We start from the raw sequence: 20,554 nt of genomic DNA, 5'->3' as shown, positions 1-20,554 counted from the left end.
AGGAAGAAGAGGAGACGTATTTATCTGTTGTGTATATTATGGTATATAGCAGGTTGTGAAGAGCAGCTGAGCATGACAGGAAGGGAAGGAAGAAGAGGAGAGAACACACACAGGTGGACTGAGGAAGGAAGAAGTAGGCAGCACTGCATCAAGTAAGTGGTTGATGGTCGCCACCACCCACAAAGAGGTACAAGGTATAGCATATATTTTTATTCACATGTTGGTAGTAATATGATACATAATGATATTGACGTAAATGTGATATATATGGTTGCAGACCACATTCATTGGCGTGTTTGGGGCCAATGAACTTTGTGTGAAAAATGGCAGTATATTTTTTCACAACACAGGCCCTTATGGATGGAGGTCCATTAGGTTCTTGCATTTTAACTTGGCCAAAAAGTGGTGGTTCAGTCCAGAAGTTTTGAATAATAATGCTAGTCATGAAGATGTGCACGGTGTAAGGGTAGAACCTTGGCTTAATGTTTAGCATGAGCCCTCATGAAATAATCTCTAAAAGGGAAAAAAAAAAAAATCTAGGCCAGGTTAAGGTGAGAGAACTATTGTACAAAGTGGGAAGTTTTGGTTGCTGGGTGGACACCATACTTGTGTTGCTTCACCCATTTAACGTGGGCACTATAGAAGGCACCACTTACCCTATACTTTGGTTATAATGTTACCACCCAGCACTGTAAATGGTTTCCTGGGTTACAGGAAGCCATTAGATTGTCACTTGGTGCAGAGCCACCAGAATTGGAGAGAAGAGTAGCAAATAATGACAAGTAAGGAAGGAAGAAGCAATAGCAGAGCAGACAAAGGAAGGAGGAAGTAGGTAGCACTTCACTGAGTGGAAGTGGAAGATGAAGGAAGTAGGCAACACTGCAAGTAAGTGAGTAATGTTCACCACCTACAAAGAGGTATGTGGTATGTTGTGATGCTGATGTACTGAGTGATATGATGCCTAATGGCACTGTGCTGTGAAGTATTGATTTATGTTGTATATGGCTGCAGACCACATTCATTGGCGTGTTTGGGGCCAATGAACTGTGTGTGAAAAACTGCAATATATTTTCACAACACAGGCCCTTGTGGATGGAGGTCCATTAGGTTCGTACATTTTAACTTGGTCAAAAAAGTTAAAGCCTGAATTTGGTGTGGTACATTTTAAAATTTGGATTAATGCTAGTTTTGAAGATGTGCTGGAGAGGATAAAACCATGGCAGTATCTTTAGCTTGGACATATATGAAAAAATCTGAAGTAGGAAAAATTTAAGCCAAGTTACAGTGAAAGAACTAATTTTTTAATGGCTGTTTCCCTTAAGGCTGACAGCACAAAGCGCAACACAAGTGTGGTGCAGTGACAAGCAGGAACTTTTTTTTTTTTTTTTTCTTTTTTTTTTAAATATACGCTCAAACATGTTTGCTTGCATTGGCCTTGGTCACCTAATGATGGCTTACCATGCAGCTCAATCTCTGGCAGTCTCCCTATTCAGTTCCTTATTCCTGAGGTCACGCTGTATGACCTCATCCCAGGTCTCTCTCTCTCTCTCTCTCTCTCTTTTTTTTTTTTTTTTTTTTTTTTGCATCACACAATGCAACCCCTGAACATTCACAATCCTCATTTTCTGCACCCAGCTGTTATCCCCCATCCTCTGCACATGCCCAAACCATCTCGGTCTACCTCTCCTCATCATGAGCAATACACTCCAGTCCAATCTTCCTTTCAACTCTTCAGTTACAATCCTAGCTGCCCCAGGCCTTGCATTCAAGGATGCACTGCACATCCACCTATTCAATGTCATTTCTGTATGTTTGAGCCTACGAATATCCTCTTCTTTTACTTCCCAGGTCTCGCCACCATACAGCATGACACTCCTAACACCTGCTGCATACAAAGATCCCTTGGTATGGAAGAAGAGCCCTCTCTGTGTCAGGATAGCCAACTGCTTCCTGAACTTTTTCCAACCATTCCTCATTTTAGCCACAGAGCTAGCTCCACTTCCACCTCCAGCACATAACATGTCTCCCAAATAAGAAAACTTTGGGTGGACGGTGCATTTGCGTCTCTCCACCAGTTAACAGGGGCACCATAGCAGGCACCAATGAACCCACACTATGGTTACCACCCAGCATTGTAAATGGTTTCCTGGGTTACAGGAAACCATTAGGCTTGCCACCCAGTGCAGAGGAAGCTGAAGTGGAGAGAAATGTAGCAGAGGATGACAAGAGGAGAGCAGACAAAGGAATGAGGAAGAGGAAGGAAGAAATAGGCAGCACTGCATCAACTGAAAGTTGTAAAGTAAGGAAGTAGGCAACACTGCAAATAAGTTAGTGATGGTTCACCCGTGCAAAGAGGTATGTGTTATATTTTAACTAATATATGGATAGTGATATGATACCTAATGACATATTGCTTTGATTAATTGATGTATATGGTTGCAGACCACATTCCTTGGCATGGTTGGGGCCAATGAACTGTGTGTGAAAAATCACCATATACTGTATTTTTTCACAACACAGGCCCTTGTGGATGGAGGTCCATTAGGTTCTTGCATTTTAACTTGGTCAAAAATTCTCATCTCCATTAATACGTCCTCTGGGGTCATAAAAGATCTACTTGTAATGGTAGTCATGAAGAAGTGCCATGGCAATGGTGTACTGTAGAGCCATAGTGTTGTTCTATTCTGCTGCCGAGACAAATTTCCAATAAAGTACAAATGTTGGCCAAGTTAAGGTGAAAGAACTATTGTATTAGAAATCTTTAAATGGTTGATTTTCCATGCGGCTGACAGCAGAGAGCGCATGACAAGTGTGGTGCAGGGAAAATTGTGAAGGTTTGGTTGCTGGGTGGACACTGCATTTGAATCCCTCCACCTAGTCAATGGGGGCACCATAGAAGGCTACACTTACCCATAGTTTGGGTATATGGTTACCACCCAGCATTTTAAATGGTTTCCTGGGTTACGTGAAACCATTAGGCTTGTCACTTAATGCAGAGCCATTTGAAGTGGAAAGAAGAATAGCAGAGAATGATTGAAAGTGAAGGGAGAAGTAAGAGAAGGACAGACACAAAGGTAGAAATGACAAGGAAAGAAGAAATAGGCAGCACTGCATCAAGTAAGTTGGTGACATTGGCCACCACCTATAAAGAGGTGTGTGATATATTTTTCTTGATATATTGCTAGGGATGAACCTGATGACATTGTGCTGTAATATATTGATAGAAAATTGATGTATATGGTTGCAGACCACATTCATTGGCGTGTTTGGAGCCAATGGACTGTGTATGAAAAATTGCAAAATTTTTTTCACAACACAGGCCCTTGTGGATGGAGGTCCATTAGGTTTTTGCATTTTAACTTGGTCGAAAAAGCTAAATCCTGAATGTTGAGTGCAACATTATAAAGTTTTGATTAATGCTAGTCATGAAGAAGTGGTGGGGTAGGGGTAGATCCATGGTATTATCTTTAGCATGGACATGCAGGAAATCATCCATGAAGAGAGAAAAAATCTAAGCCAAGTTAAGGTGAAAGAACTATTGTAGTAGAAATTTTAAAGTAACTGAAACTTCCTTCACAGCTGACAGCACACAGCGCGTCACAAGAGTGGTTTTATTTCGTTTTGTTTCATTTATAAAGGCTTGAATGTGCTTGCGTCTGTCGGCCTTGGTCACCTGATGGCGGGTCTCCTTGCTGCTTGATCTCTGGCAGCCTGATTATTCAGTCCCTTATGGTATATCTGAGGTCACACTCCATGATCTCTTCCTAGATCTTATTTGATCTGCTTCTTGCAACCCTACCCCATATGTTCATACGCATTCCTTTTTGCACCCAGTTGTCATCCCCCAACCTCTCCACCGGCCCAAACCAACTCAATCTACACCTCCTCATCACAACAGTGATGCACTCCAGTCCCATTCTTCCTCCCAAACCATCTCTATGTACCCTTTCTCATCACAACACCAGTACACTCTAATCCCATCCTTCCTCTTGACTCTTCCATCGTAAACCTTGTCCCCCCAGGCGTCGTGTTCAAGGACTCGCTTCACATCAATCTTATCAATGTCGTTTCTGTTTGAGCCCACGAATACCCTTATCCATTACTGCCCAGGTCTCGCAACCATACAGTATTACACTCCTAACACGTGCCACAGACGAAGATCCCTTGGTATGGAAGAAGAGCCCTCTGTGTCAGGATAGCCAACTGCTCCCTGAACTTTTTCCAACCATTTCTCACTCTAGCCCCACCACCAGCATATAACATGTCTCCCAAATAACAAAACTCTGGGTGGATGCTGCATTTGCGTCTCTCCACCAGTTAACAGGGGCACCATAGCAGGCACCAATAAACCCACACTATGGTTACCACACAGCATTGTAAATGGTTTCCTGGATTACAGGAAACCATTAGGCTTGTTACCCAGTGCAGTCATCTGAAGTGGAAAGAAGAGTAGCAGAAGATGACAAGAAGGGAAAGAAGAACAGGAAGAAAGACATAAAGATAAAATGAGAAGAGGAAGGAAGAAATAGGCAGCACTGCATCAAGTAAGTGGGTGATGGTGGTTACCACCTGTTAAGAGGTATGTGATATATTTTTTGTGATATATTGATAGTAATATACAAGATGATGAGGTTCTGTGATATATTGATATAAGTATGATATATGGTGGCAGACCACATTCATTGATGTGGTTGGGGCCAATGAACTGTGAGTGAAAAATCGCCATATACTGTATTTTTTCACAACACAGGCCCTTATGGATGGAGGTCCATTAGGTTCTTGCATTTTAACTTGACCAAAAGTTCTCATCTATATCAATACCTCCTTTGTGTTCATAAAAGATCTACTCGTAATGCTAGTCATGAAGTGCCATGGTATTGGTGTACTGTAGATCCATTGTGTTGTCCTGTTCTGCTACTGTGACAAATTTCCAACAAAGTACAAATGTTGGCCAAGTTAAGGTGAAAGAACTATTGTATTAGAAATTTTTAAATGGTTGATTTTCCATGCGGCTGACAGCACAGAGCACATGACAAGTGTGGTGCAGGAAAAGTGTGAAGGTTTTGTTGCTGGGTGGACACTGCATTTACATCCTTCCACCCAGTTAACAGGGGCACCACAGCAGGCAACACTTACCCATAGTTTGGGTAGTTGGTTACCACCCAGCATTTTAAATGGTTTCCTGGGTTACGGGAAACCATTAGGTTTGTCACTCAGTGTAGAGCCACCTGAAGTGGAAAGAAGAGTAGCAGAGAATGACAAGAGGAGAGCAGACAAAGGAATGAGGAAGAGGAAGGAAGAAATAGGCAGCACTGCATCAAAGTTGTAAAGGAAGGAAGTAGGCAACACTGTAAGTAAGTTAGTGATGGTTCACCCGTGCAAAGAGGTATGTGTTATATTTTTACTAATATATTGATAGTGATATGATACCTAATGACATATTGCTTTGATTAATTGATGTATATGGTTGCAGACCACATTCATTGGCGTGTTTGGGGCCAATGAACTGTGTGTGAAATATTGCAATGTTTTTTTCACAACACAAGCCCTTGTGGATGGAGGTCCATTAGGTTCTTGCGTCTTAACGTGGCCAAAAAATACTTGTCGAATCCTTAATTTATGCATAATGATGCAAGTCATGAAGAAGTGCTAAGTTAAGGGCAAAACCATGGCGTATTTCTTAGCATGGACATACATGAAATAATCTGTAAGGGGAGAAAAATTTTTTAGGCCAAGTTAAGGTGAAAGAACTATTGTATCAGAAATTCTTTAATGGTTGTACTCTACTGGCTGACAGCACACAGCACAGGGAAAAGTGTGAAGGTTTGGTTGCTGGGTCGACGCTGTATTTGCATCTCCCCACACAAGTTAACGGGCACCACAGCAGGCTACACTAACCTCATAATTTGGTTATATGGTCACCATCCAGCAATGTAAATGGTTTCCTGGGTTAAAGGAAACCAGTAGGTGTGCCACTGAGTGTAGAGCCACCTGAAGTGGAAAGAAGAGTAGGAAAAAGTGACAGGAAAAGAAGTAAGAAGAGGAGAGCAGACAAAGGAATGAGGAAGAGAAAGGAGGAAGTAGGCAGCACTGCATCAATCGGAAGTTGAAGAGAAAATAAGTAAGCAGCACTGCATCAAGTAAGTGGGTGATGGTGGCCACCACCTACAAAGAGGTATGTGTTATATTTTTGCTGATATGTTGATAGTGATGGGATACCTGGTGACATATATATACTGATATATAATTGATATATATGGCTCCAGACCACATTCATTGGCTTGTTTGGGGCCAATGAACTGTGTGTGAAATATTGGAAAATATTTTTTCACAACACAGGCCCATGTGGATGGAGGTCCATTTGGCTCTCGCGTCTTAACGTGGCCAAAAGTTCTCGTCTCCATGAATACGTCCTCTGTGGTCATAAATGATCTACTCATAATGCTTGTTGTGAAGAAGTCCTGGGGTTAAGGGTAGAACCATGGCATGATCTTTAGCATGGACATAAGTTACATGAAATAATCTGTAAAAGGGGAAAAAAAAACAAGGCTAAGTTAAGGTGGAGGAACTATTTTGTATTGGAAATTTTAACGCTGGATTTCCCTTGTGGCTGAAGGTACACAGCCCATGATAAGTGTGGTGCAGGGAAAGTGTAAAGGTTTGGATTGCTGGGTGGACACAGCAATTGCATTTCTGTGTCCAGCCAGTTAACAGGGGCACTGTAGCAGGCTACACTTAACTGGTAGTTTGCTTATATTGTTACCACCCAACATTGTAAGTGGTTGCCTGGCTTACAGGAAACCATTAGACTTGTCACTCAGTGTAGAGCCACCTGAAGTGAAAAGAAGAGTAGCAGAGAATGAGAAGAGGAGAGCAGAGGAAGGAAAGAGGAAGAGGAAGGAAGAAATAGGCAGCACTGCATCAATTGAAAGTTGTAAAGGAAGGAAGTAGGCAACACTGCAAGTAAGTTAATGATGGTTCACCCATGCAAAGAGGTATGTGTTATATTTACTAATTTATTGAGAGTGATATGATACCTAATGACATATTGCTTTGATTAATTGATGTATATGGTTGCAGACCACATTCATTGGCGTGTTTGGGGCCAATGAACTGTGTGTGAAATATTGCAATGTTTTTTTCACGACACAGGCCCTTATGGATGGAGGTCCATTAGGTTCTTGCGTCTTAATGTGGCCAAAAAATAATTGTCGAATCCTTAATTTATGCATAATGATGTTAGTCATAAAGAAGTTCTAGGTTAAGGGCAAAACCATGGCGTATTTCTTAGCATGGACATACATGAAATAATCTGTAAGGGGAGAAAGAAATTTTAGGCCAAGTTAAGGTGACAGAACTATTGTATCAGAAATTCTTAAATGGTTGTTCTCTACTGGCTGACAGCACACAGCACAGGGAAAAGTGTTAGGGTTTGGTTGCTGGGTCGACGCTGTATTTGCGTCTCCCCACACAAGTTAAAGGCACCACAGCAGGCTACACTAACCCCATTCATTCATTCATTGCCAGACGCCATGTATCCCAAACGGGGTGGTCAAGGGCTTAGAGTTAATTGTTTTACAGGGAGGGGCACTAATCCTCCACCAACCCCATTTGACACGTAGGGATGCCAACAGCATCTGGTGTTCCCAGGCGGTCACCCATCCAAGTACTAACCAGACCCATAATTTGGCTATATGGTCACCATCCAGCATTGTAAATGGTTTCCTGGATTAAAGGAAACCAGTAGGCATGTCACTGAGTGTAGAGCCACCTGAAGTGGAAAGAAGAGTAGGAAAAAGTGACAGGAAGAGAAGTAAGAAGTAAGAGGAGAGCAGACAAAGGAATAAGGAAGAGGAAGGAGGAAGTAGGCAGCACTGTATCAAGTGGAAGTTGAAGAGAAAATAAGTAAGCAGCACTGCATCAAGTAAGTGGGTGATGGTGGCCACCACCTACAAAGAGGTATGTGTTATATTTTTGCTGATATATTGATAGTGATCCGATACCTTGTGACATTTATATACTGATATATAATTGATATATATGGTTGCAGACCACATTCATTGATGTATTTGGGGCCAATGAACTGTGTGTGAAATATTGGAAAATATTTTTTCACAACACAGGCCTTTGTGGATGGAGGTCCATTAGGTTCTTGCATTTTAACTTGGCCAGACAAAAATAGTTGTTCATTCCTAATACATTAAAAAATGTTTGGATATTGCTTGTTGTGAAGAAGTGCTGGGGTTAAGGGTAGAACCATGGCATGATCTTTAGCATGGACATAAGTTACATGAAATAATCTGTAAAAGGGGGAAAAAAAACAAGGCTAAGTTAAGGTGAAGGAACTATTTTGTATTGGAAATTTTAACGCTGGATTTCCCTTGTGGCTGACAGTACACAGTTTAGGGAAAAGTGTGAAGGTGTGATTGCTGGGTGGATGTTGCATTTCTGTGTCCAGCCAGTTAACAGGGGCACTGTAGCAGGCTACACTTAACTGGTAGTTTGCTTATATTGTTACCACCCAACATTGTAAGTGGTTGCCTGGCTTACAGGAAACCATTAGGCTTGTCACTCAGTGTAGAACCACCTGAAGTGAAAAGAAGAGTAGCAGAGAATGAGAAGAGGAGAGCAGAGGAAGGAAAGAGGAAGAGGAAGGAAGAAATAGGCAGCACTGCATCAATTGAAAGTTGTAAAGGAAGGAAGTAGGCAACACTGCAAGTAAGTTAGTGATGGTTCACTCGTGCAAAGAGGTATGTGTTATATTTTTACTAATATATTGATAGTGATATGATACCTAATGACATATTGCTTTGATTAATTGATGTATATGGTTGCAGACCACATTCATTGGCGTGTTTGGGGCCAATGAACTGTGTGTGAAATATTGCAATGTTTTTGTCACGACACAGGCCCTTGTCGATGGAGGTCCATTAGGTTCCTGCATCTTAACGTGGCCAAAAATTCTCATCTCCATGATTACGTCCTCTGTGGTCATAAAAGATGTACTCGTAATGCTAGTCATGAAGAAGTGCCATGGCAATGGTGTACTGTAGAGCCATAATGTTGTTCTGTTCTGCTACCGAGACATATTTGTGACAGAGTACAAATGTTGGGCAAGTTTAGGTGGAAGAACTATTGTATTAGAAAATTTTAAATGGTTGATTTTCCATGCGGCTGACAGCACAGAGCGCATGACAAGTGTGATGCAGGGTAAAGAGTGAAGGTTTGGTTGCTGGGTGGACACAGCAATTGCATCCCTCCACCTAGTTAACAGGGGCACCATAGCAAGCTACACTTACCCATAGTTTGGGTATATTGTTACCACCCAATATTTTAACTGGTCTCCTGGGCTACGTGAAACCATTAGGCTTGTCACTCAGTGTAAAGCCATCTGAAGTGGAAAGAAGAGTAGCAGAGAATGACAAGAGGAGAGCAGACAAAGGAATGAGGAAGAGGAAGGAAGAAATTGGCAGGACTGCATTAGTTGAAAGTTGTAAAGGAAGGAAGTAGGCAACACTGCAAGTAAGTTAGTGATGGTTCACCCGTCCAGAGAGGTATGTGTTATATTTTTACTAATATATTGATAGTGATATGATACCTAATGAAATATTGCTTTGATTAATTGATGTATGTGGTTGCAGACCACATTCATTGGTGTGTTTGGGGCCAATGAACTGTGTGTAAAAAATTACAATTTTTTTTTTTCACAACACAGGCCCTTATGGATGGAGGTCCATTAGGTTCTTGTGTCTTAACTTGGCCAAGAAATCATTGTCGAATCCTGAATTTATGCATCGTGATGTTAGTCATGAAGTAGTGCTAGGTTAAGGGTAAAACCATGGCGTATTCCTTAGCATGGACGTACATGAAATAATCTGTAAGGGGAGAAAAAAATTCCAGGCAAAGTTAAGGTGAAAGAACTATTGTATCAGAAATTCTTTAATGGTTATTCCCTACTGGCTGACGGCACACACCATAGGGAAGAGTGTGAAGGTTTGTTTGCTGGGTCGACGCTGCATTTGTCTCTCCCCACACAATTTAACGGGCACCACAGCAGGCTACACTTGCCCCATAATTTTGGTACATGGTCACCATCCAGAAATGTAAATGGTTTCCTGAGTTAAAGTAAACCAGTTGGCTTGTCACTGAGTGCAGAGTCACCTGAAGTGGAAAGAAGAGTAGGAAAAAGTGACAGGAAGAGATGGAAGAAGTAAAAGGAGAGCAGACAAAGGAATGAGGAAGAGCAAGGAGGAAGGAGGCAGCACTGCATTAAGTGGAAGGTGAAGAGAAAAGAAGTAAGCAACACTGCATCAAGTAAATGGGTGATGGTGGCCACGACCTACAAAGAGGTATGTGTTATATTTTTGCGGATCTATTGATACTGATGCGATACCTGGTTACATTTATATATTGATACATAATTGATATATATGGCTGCAGATCACATTCCTTGGCATGTTTGGGGCCAATGAACTGTGTGTGAAATTTTGGAAAATATTTTTTCACGACACAGGCCCTTATGGATGGAGGTCCATTAGGTTCTTGCATTTTAATTAGGCCAGAAAAAAATAGTTGTTCATTCCTGATACATTAAAGAATGTGTGAATAATGCTTGTTGTGAAGAAGTTCTGGGGTTAAGAGAAGAATCATGGCATGATCTTTAGCATGGACATAAGTTACATGAACTAATCTGTAAAAGGGGAAAAAAAACAAGGCTAAGTTAAGGTGAAGGAACTATTTTGTATTGGAAATTTTAAAGCTGGATTTCCCTTGTGTACACAGTACACAGTGTAGGGAAAAGTGTGAAGGTGTGATTGCTGGGTGGATGTTGCATTTGTTTGTCCACCCAGTTAACAGGGGCACTGTAGCAGGCTACACTTAACTGGTAGTTTGCTTATATTGTTACCACCCAACATTGTAAATGGTTCCCTGGCTTACAGGAAACCATTAGGCTTGTCACTCAGTGTAGAGCCACCTGAAGTGAAAAGAAGAGTAACAGAGAATGAGAAGATGAGAGCAGACAAAGGAATGAGGAAGAGGAAGGAAGAAATAGGCAGCACTGCATCAGTTGAAAGTTGTAAAGGAAGGAAGTAGGCAACACTGCAAGTAAGTTAGTGATTGTTGATCACTGGAAAGAGTTTTTTTTTTTTTTTTTTTTTTTGTCCGACTCTTGGCAAAGGCTTCTGGGCCTGTTTCTCGGGGGCAATGACCTATCCCAAGGTCCAGTAGTCTTCCTGCACCTCCACATGTCACTACTTTGGCAGTAACACCCACCATCCACATTGAATACATGCTAGGGCTGTCTCATACAAGATTGGTGTATTGGTATTAGTGGGGGTATTTTTACGACATGTCGGCAGGTCATCTGGTAGATAAGGAAAGTCTGCTTTTTAGGAAATGGAGAGAAGAGTAGCAGTGATTGATAGGAAGAGAATGAAGAAGCACGAGAAGAACAGACAAAGGAATGAGGAAGAGAAATTAGGAAATTACCAGCACTGCATCAAGTGGAAGTTGAAGAGTAAGGAAGTGGGTAACGCTGCATGTAAGTGGGCGATGGTGACCACCACCTACTAGGAGGTATGTGTTATATTTTTTACTGTTGTATTGATGGTGATACGATACCTGGTGATATTTATATATTGATATAAAATTGATATATGTGGCTGCAGACCACATTGATTGGCATGTTTGGGGCCAATGAACTGTGTGTGAAAAATTGGACTATATTTTTTTGACAACACAGGCCCTTGTGTATGGAGGTCCATTACATTCTTCCATTTGAAGCAGGCCAAAAACTTTAAATCCTGAATTTGGAGTGTTACTAAAATAAATTTTGATTAATGCTAGTCATGATGAAGTGCTGAAAAGGATAAAACCATGGCATTATCTTTAGCTTGAACATATATGATTTAATCTGTGAAGGGGAAAAAAATCTGAGCCAAGATAAGGTGAAGGAAATGTTATATCAGAAATATTTTAATGGCCGTTTCCCTTGTGGCTGAGAGCACACAGCGCGTCGCAGGCATGGTGCAGGGACAAGTGTGAAGGTTTGGTTCCTGGGTTTGTTTTTGTTTTTGTTTTTAAAGGCTCGAACATGCTTGCGTACACCGGCTTTGGTCACCTAATGGCGGCTTTCCATGCGGCTTGATCTCTGGTAGTCTCACTGTTCATTTCCTTATCCCTGAGGTGACACTGTATTACCTCATCCCAGGTCTTTTTTGGTCTTCTCACAACCCTACCCCTCAACACTCACTATCCTGACTTTCTGCACCCAACTGTCATCCCACATCCTCTTCACATGGCCAAACCATCTCAGTCTACCTCTCCTCATCACAACACCGATACACTCCAGTCCCATCCTTCCTCTCAACTTTTCAGTTGCAGTGCTAGTCATCCCAGGCTTTGCATTCAAGGATGCACTGCACAACCATCTAATCATTTTGCATTTCTTAATGTTCGAGCCCACATATATCCTATTCCATAACTGCCCAGGTCTCTCTATCATACAGCATTAGACTCCTAACACGTGCCACATACAGAGAAACTTTAGCATGGAGGAAGAGCTCTTTGTGTCAGGAGAGATAACAACTCCCTGAACGTCTTCCAGCAACTCCTCACTCCAGCCACAGAACAATAGCTCCAGTCCCACCTCCAACACACGAACAAAACTCTGGGTGGATGCTGCATTTGCGTCTCAACTCCAGCTACAGGGGCACCATAGCAGGCTACACCTAACGCCTTGTTTGGTTATATGGTTACCACCCAACATTTTAAATAGTTTCCTGGGTTACAGGAAACCATTAGGCTTGTCAGCCAGTGCAGTCATCTGAAGTGGAAAGAAGAGTAGCAGAGAATGACAAGAAGGGAAAGAGGAACAGGAAGAAAGACATAGATAAAAAGAGAAGAGGAAGGAAGAAATAGGCAACACTGCATCAAGTAAGTGGGTCATGGTGGCTACCACCTGTTAAGAGGTATGTGATATATTTTTGTGATATATTGATAGTAATATACAAGATGATGATGTTCTGTGATATATTGATATAAGTATGATAAATGGTTGTAGACCACATTCATTGGCGTGGTTGGGGCCAGCGTAGAGCCACCTGAAGTGAAAAGAAGAGTAGCAGAGAATGACAAGAGGAGAGCAGACAAAGGAATGAGGAAGAGGAAGGAAGAAATAGGCATCACTGCATCAGTTGAAAGTTGTAAAGGAAGGAAGTAGGCAACACTGCAAGTAAGCTAGTGATGGTTCACCCGTGCAAAGAGGTATGTGTTATATTTTTACTAATATATTGCTAGTGACATGATATGTAAAGACATATTGCTTTGATTAATTGATGTATTTGGTTGCAGACCACATTCATTGGCGTGTTTGGGGCCAATGAACTGTGTGTGAAAAATTGCAATGTTTTTTTTCACAACACAGGCCCTTGTGGATGGAGGTCCATTAGGTTCTTTTGTCTTGACATGGCCAAAAATTCTCATTTCCATGCATACATCCTCTGAGGTCATAAAAGATCTACTTATAATGCTAGTCATGAAGAAGTGCCATGGCAATGGTGTACTGTAGATCCATAGTGTTGTCCTGTTCTGCTGCTGAGACAAGTTTGCAACAAAGTACAAATGTTGGTCAAGTTAAGGTGAAAGAACTATTGTATTAGAAATTTGTAAATGGTTGATTTTCCATGCGGCTGACAGCACAGAGCGCATGACAAGTGTGGTGCAGGGTAAAGAGTGAAGGTTTGGTTGCTGGGTGGACACAGCATTTGCATCCCTCCACCTAGTTAACAGGGGCACCATAGCAAGCTACACTTACCCATAGTTTGGGTATATGGTTACCACCCAACATTTTAAATGGTCTCCTGGGCAACGTGAAACCATTAGGCTTGTCGCTCAGTGTAGAGCCACGTGAAGTGGAAAGAAGAATAGCAGAGAATGACAAGAAGAGAGCAGACAAAGGAATTAGGAAGAGGAAGGAAGAAATTGGCAGCACTGCATCAGTTCAAAGTTGTAAAGGAAGAAAGTAGGCAACACTACCAGTAAGTTCCCGTGCAAAGATGTATGTGTTATATTTGTACTAATATATAGGTAGTGATATGATACCTAATGACATATTGCTTTGATTAATTGATGTATGTGGTTGCAGACCACATTCTGTGTTTGGGGCCAATGTTTGGGGCCAACGAACTGTGTGTGAAAAATTGCGATGTTTTTTTTCACAACACAGGCCCTTATGGATGGAGGTCCATTAGGTTCTTGCGTCTTAACGTGGCCAAAAAATAATTGTTGAATCCTTAATTTATGCATAATGATGCTAGTCATGAAGTAGTGCTAGGTTAAGGGCAAAATCATGGCGTATTTCATAGCATGGACATACATGAAATAATTTGTAAGGGGAGAAAAAAATTCTAGGCAAAGTTAAGGTGAAAGCACTATTGTATCAGAAAATCTTAAATGGTTGTTCCCTACTGGCTGACAGCACACAGCACAGGGAAAAGTGTGAAGGTTTGGTTGCTGGGTCGACACTGCATTTGTGTCTCCCCAGGCAAGTTAACGGGCACCACAGCAGGCTACACTTACCTCATAATTTTGTTACATGGTCACCATCCAGAATTGTAAATAGTTTCCTGGGTTAAAGGAAATCAGTAGGCTTGTCAGTGAGTGTAGAGCCACCTGAAGTGGAAAGAAGAATAGGAGAAAGTGACAGGAAGAGAAGGAGGAAGTAAGAGGTGAGCAGACAAAGGAATGAGGAAGAGGAAGGAGGAAGTAGGCAGCACTGCATCAAATGGAAGTTGGAGATAAGAAGTAAGCAACACTGCATCAAGTAAGTGGGTGATGGTGGCCACCACCTACAAAGAGGTATGTGTTATATTTTTGCGGATCTGTTGATACTGATGCGATACCTGGTGACATTTATATATTGATATATAATTGATATATATGGCTGCAGACCACATTCATTGGCGTGTTTGGGGCCAATGAACTGTGTGTGAAAAATTGGAAAATATTTTTTCACGACACAGGCCCTTATGGATGGAGGTCCATTAGGTTCTTGCATTTTAACATGGCCAGAAAAAAATAGTTGTTCATTCCTGATACATTAAAAAAGGTATGAATAATGCTTGTTGTGAAGAAGTGCTGGGGTTAAGGGTATAACCATGGCATGATCTTTAGCATGGACATTAGTTACCTGAAATAATCTGTAAAAGGGGAAAAAAAACAAGGCTAAGTTAAGGTGAAGGAACTCTTTTGTATTGGAAATTTTAACACTGGATTTCCCTTGTGGCTGACAGTACACAGTGTAGGGAAAAGTGTGAAGGTGTGATTGCTGGGTGGATGTTGCATTTGTGTGTCCACCCAGTTAACAGGGACACTGTAGCAGGCTACACTTAACTGGTAGTTTGCTTATATTGTTACCACCCAACATTGTAAGTGGTTCCCTGACTTACAGGAAACCAGTAGGCTTGTCACTCTGTGTAGAGCCACCTGAAGTGAAAAAAAGAGTAGCAGAGAATGACAAGAGGAAAGCAGACAAAGGAATGAGGAAGAGGAAGTAAGAAATAGGCAGCACTGCATCAACTGAAAGCTGTAAAGGAAGGAAGTAGGCAACACTGCAAGTAAGTTAGTGATGGTTCACCAATGCAAAGAGGTATGTGTTATATTTTTTCTAATATATTGCTAGTGATATGCTACGTAATGACATATTGCTTTGATTAATTGATGTATATGGTTGCAGACCACATTCATTGGCGTGTTTGGGGCCAATGAACTGTGTGTGAAAAATTGCAATGCTTTTTTCACAACACAGGCCCTTGTGGATGGAGGTCCATTAGGTTCATGCGTCTTAATGTGGCCAAAAAATAATTGTCGAATCGTGAGTTTATGCATAATGATGCTAGTCATGAAGTAGTGCTAGGTTAAGGGCAGAACCATGGCGTATTCCTTAGCATGGACATACATGAAATAATCTTTAAGGAGAGAAGTAAATTCTAGGCCAAGTTAAGGTGAAAGAACTATTGTATCAGAAGTTCTTAAATGGTTGTTCCCTACTGGCTGACAGCACACAGCACAGGGAAAAGTGTGAAGGTTTGGTTGCTGGGTTGACGCTGCATTTGTGTCTCCCCACACAAGTTAACGGGCACCATAGCAGGCTACGCTTACCCCATAATTTTGTAACATGGTCACCATCCAGCATTGTAAATGGTTTCCTGGATTAAAGGAAACCTGTAGGCTTGTCACTGAGTGTAGAGCCACCTGAAGTGGAAAGAAGAGTAGGAAAAAGTGACTGGAAGAGAAGGAAGAAGTAAGAGGTGAGCAGACAAAGGAATGAGGATGAGGAAGGAGGAAGTAGGCAGCACTGCATCCAGTGGAAACTTATGAGATAAGAAGTAAGCAACACTGCATCAAGTAAGTGGGTGATGGTGGCCACCACCTACAAAGAGGTATGTGTTATATTTTTGCAGATCTATTGATAGTGATGCGATACCTGGTGACATTTATATATTGATATATATGGCTGCAGACCACATTCATTGGCGTGCTTGGGGCCAATGAACTGTGTGTGAAAAATTGGAAAATATTTTTCATGCCACGGGCCCTTGTGGATGGAGGTCCATTAGGTTCTTGCATTTTAACTTGGCCAGAAAAAAATAGTTGTTCATTCGTGATACATTAAAAAAGGTTTGAATAATGCTTGTTGTGAAGAAGTGCTGGGGTTAAGGGTAGAACCGTGGCATGATCTTTAGCATGAACATAAGTTACATGAAATAATCTGTAAAAGGGGGAAAAAAACAAGGCTAAGTTAAGGTGAAGGAACTATTTTGTACTGGAAATTTTAAAGCTGGATTTCCCTAGCGGCTGACAGCGCAGTGTAGGGAATAGTGTGAAGGTGTGATTGCTGGGTGGAGGTTGCAATTCTGTGTCCACCCAGTTAACAGGGGCACTGTAGCAGGCTACACTTAACTGGTAGTTTGGTTATATTGTTACCACCTAACATTGTAAGTGGTTCCCTAGCTTCCAGGAAACCATTAGGCTTGTCACACAGTGCAGAACCACCTGAAGGAAAGAGTAGTATCAAAGAATGACAGGAAAGGAAGGGAGAAGAGGAGGGCAGACATGAAGGTAGAGTGAGGAAGAAAATGGAAGTAGGCAACACTGCTTCATGTGGATGAAGGTGGCCACTACTTACAAAGAGGTATGTGATATTTTTACTGGTATAATGATATGACAGTTAATGACACTGCACTGCAATATATTGATATAAGTGTGATATAATGGTTGCAGACCACATTTATTGGCTAGTTTGGGCCCAGTGAACTGTGTGTGAAAAATTGCAATTTTTTTTCACAACACAGGCCCTTGTGGATGGAGGTCCATTAGGTTCTTGCATTTAAGTTTGGCCAAAAAATATGTTCAATCCTGAATGTTTTAATAATAATGCTAGTCATGAACAAGTGGTAGGTAAGGATAAAAGCATGGCATTTTCTTTAGCATGGGCACACTATAGATAATCTGTAGCGGAGGAGAAAAATAATCTAGGACATGTTAGGATGAAAGAAGCATATCAAAATTTAAAATATTTGATACTGTGAAAGTCCTACAAGTTTATTCCTAAGTCACTCTCTCTCCGTTTCTTTCTCTTTGTCTGCCTATTTCTCTGTGTCTTTCTTTTTACGGTACTAATGCTCTGCACTCCCTACAGGGTGCAGTGTTGGTGGAGAGAGATGCCTTCATGTGGTTGTACTAATGGGACTGTGTGGAGTAGCTGCCTGGTTGTACAGACATTGCATGGTTCCCTCTCTCCCCAAAAAGGAATAGAGTGGTCTACAGATGAAGAACTTGAGCCTGCAGTCCACTGGGTTTCAGATTAATCACCTTTTTCCAGGGTGAAGGAGGATTCAGCCCTTTCAGACTGCATATATAGTGAAGTATAATGCTCTCACCATTTGTTAATACAATAATCACATGTACACCCATGAACAAAATACTTGTTAATTCGTAGGTCCATTAAAAGTGGAATTGTTTGGTGGAAGGGAGACAGGTTAGAGCTTTGTATTGTTTCATATTGTTTATAAAGGTTCCAATGTGCTTGCATGCATCTGCCTTGGTCACCTAATGGTGGCTCTCCATGCTGCTCAATCTCTAGCAGTCTCCCTATTCAGTATACTGTCCTTGATGTCACACTCTATGACCTTGTCTCGGGTGTTTTTAGGTCTGCCTCTCTCAACCCAACTCTTGATGTTCACACTTCTGAACCAACTGCCATCCTATATACTTTCAGTGTTCCCAAACCAACAAAGTATTTTCTCTAACATTTCTGACTACATGGAACCCATCTTTAGAGTTCAGAGAATTAAAACTGTAGCCTTCTCTGTCCCACCCAACATTTCCATATTCATTACTCCTGATTGTGTTGAATTCTACAATTATTTTTAAAAGTGAAACAGAGTTCATTTAGCACTGGTTGTAGTCCATAATCCTTGGTCCCCGTGTCATACTGTATCACCAGTATATGTAGTGGGTGTACAGATGGGGATGGCCAAAGAGAACAAGGCCCCTTCTTTAAAAAAAAAAAAAAAAAAAAAAAGAATGGGGAGGTAGCTATGTTTTTTGTTGTTTGTCACTATTAATGATTGAATTTTTTTTTTTTTTTTCCCCCAGTAAATGTTAGTACTTGATACAATGTTAATTTATATAGATATTATTGATACTTCACAAGCAGCTGTCTCAGTTAAAATGGCAAATAAAAATCAGTTCCCAACCACAACTATTCTATCTGTGCCCTCAATGATAATTACTTGATTCACATGTCAGTTTTCCAATCCTTGCCCTACCCTGGTATGTGTGGCCAAGCAGACCTATCACATTAACCAGCAAGTGCCTCAGGAAGGTCCCCTTGTACAGTAATCCCCATTTATAAAAAGAGGGTTACAAGAGACAATTTAGCGAGTTGGGGGGGAGGGCAGCCAAATGGTGGGTGACAAAACAACATGGAGGCATTTTGTTTGCAGCCACCCTTTGCAGGATTAGGGCATCGAGCTATAGATAGATAGAATGTAGTTTAGTGCCACATGTTTTGGAATTCAGGTGGCTGGGTGTAAGTAGATAAGTATATATGACCCAGAAATAAGTAGAGATGAATATTACCCAAGGAGATATTTTTCCCTCATAACTAAGGCTTTTTTTAGTTATATACACTCATGAGTTAGTGCTGTAGTGACCAAGTTCCCTTTGATGATGATGAACTTATTATATCCAGTGGGTCTTTACTTTATTTGTATTTATTTATTTATTTTTTTGGTCCAATCTCCCCAGGCTCCACTGCAAGTCTGTGTGCGTTACTGTGTCATTCTGTCAAACATTTTCTGTCCCTCTGGACCCTACCTCATCCTTGCTTTGGCATAGGGAGAGACATCTGGATGATGATGATGATATGATGATAATAATTTTGATGTAGATATGATGATGATTGATAATGGTTTGACACTGATGAGTTGACTATGATTGTTGATGATGGACTGTGATTGATTTATGATATGACTAAACCCCATTTTCTTTCCCTACAGGATTGAACACCAAGGTGAGACGATCCAACACCCTATTCAGTGGCCACACAGGATTGGATAGCTCTTCCCTGCACACCCAGAGAACTGCCACTACCTGCTTGTCTTCCCTCTGCCCCCTACACCACCACCATTACCAGTGCTGTATCTGTATCTCATATGGTGGAGTATGAAGTTCTGATGTTAGTATGTTTTAATGTATCTTTTTAATTTTTTTTTTGGTCATACCAACCTCTCCCATAATTTCTGTTTAGAATGTAATACTTACTTTAATATAGCAGAGTAATACTAGCTATGAGGCACTGTGGAAAGTACTGTCTTATGTGCCAGTCATGGTTTCTTTCATTTTATTTATAAAAGGCTCTAACATGCTTGCTTGCATCAGCCTGTCACCTAATGTCAACTCTCCAGGCTGCTCAATCTCTGGCAGCCTCCCTGTTAGGTCCCCGCCGAGGGGGGTCACCTTGTCGTGGTGGCGGGGCTTGAAGCGTGGCCGGCATGCGTCGGCCACGTGGACCAAGCACCCCCCCCTGCATCACTGGTAGAGGAGGCCTGCTGGTGATGTTGCTCGACCCTGCCCACCTTCCATCTTGGGCAGGGTGTTTGTCTCCCCACGTGTTTGCCGTGCGTGGCATCCCATAATGCCAGACACAGGAATCCAGGGGTTGATCCATGCTGCACGATGCACTCTGCGGCTAGCAACTCTCCTCCTTGGTCCCCTGTTCTGGCTAGACAGGCGGCCTGGTCAGCCCAAACCAGGTCAATCTGCTGGTCATCTGTTGACTAGGGTCAAGTGGGCACTGGGGGGCCAGGTGGCTGCTATTGTCCTGGAGTCACCCTTGTCTGGGTCTCCTGGTGGTTACCTGCGTATACCCCCTCACTACCTCCAGGGCCAATGGCACTGTCATGCCTGGCATATGATATCCCCTTGTTGGGCTCTGTTGTAGGTGGTGGGGTGGGGAAGTGAAGTTTTCTTTGCCATTCATAGCCAC

Source organism: Coenobita brevimanus, chromosome 84 (genome assembly GCF_032717465.1).
Source record: "Coenobita brevimanus isolate Jiangsu-jjx chromosome 84, ASM3271746v2, whole genome shotgun sequence".
NCBI classification, from domain to species: Eukaryota; Metazoa; Arthropoda; class Malacostraca; order Decapoda; family Coenobitidae; genus Coenobita; species Coenobita brevimanus.
Note: the sequence above shows the minus strand (reverse complement) of the source record.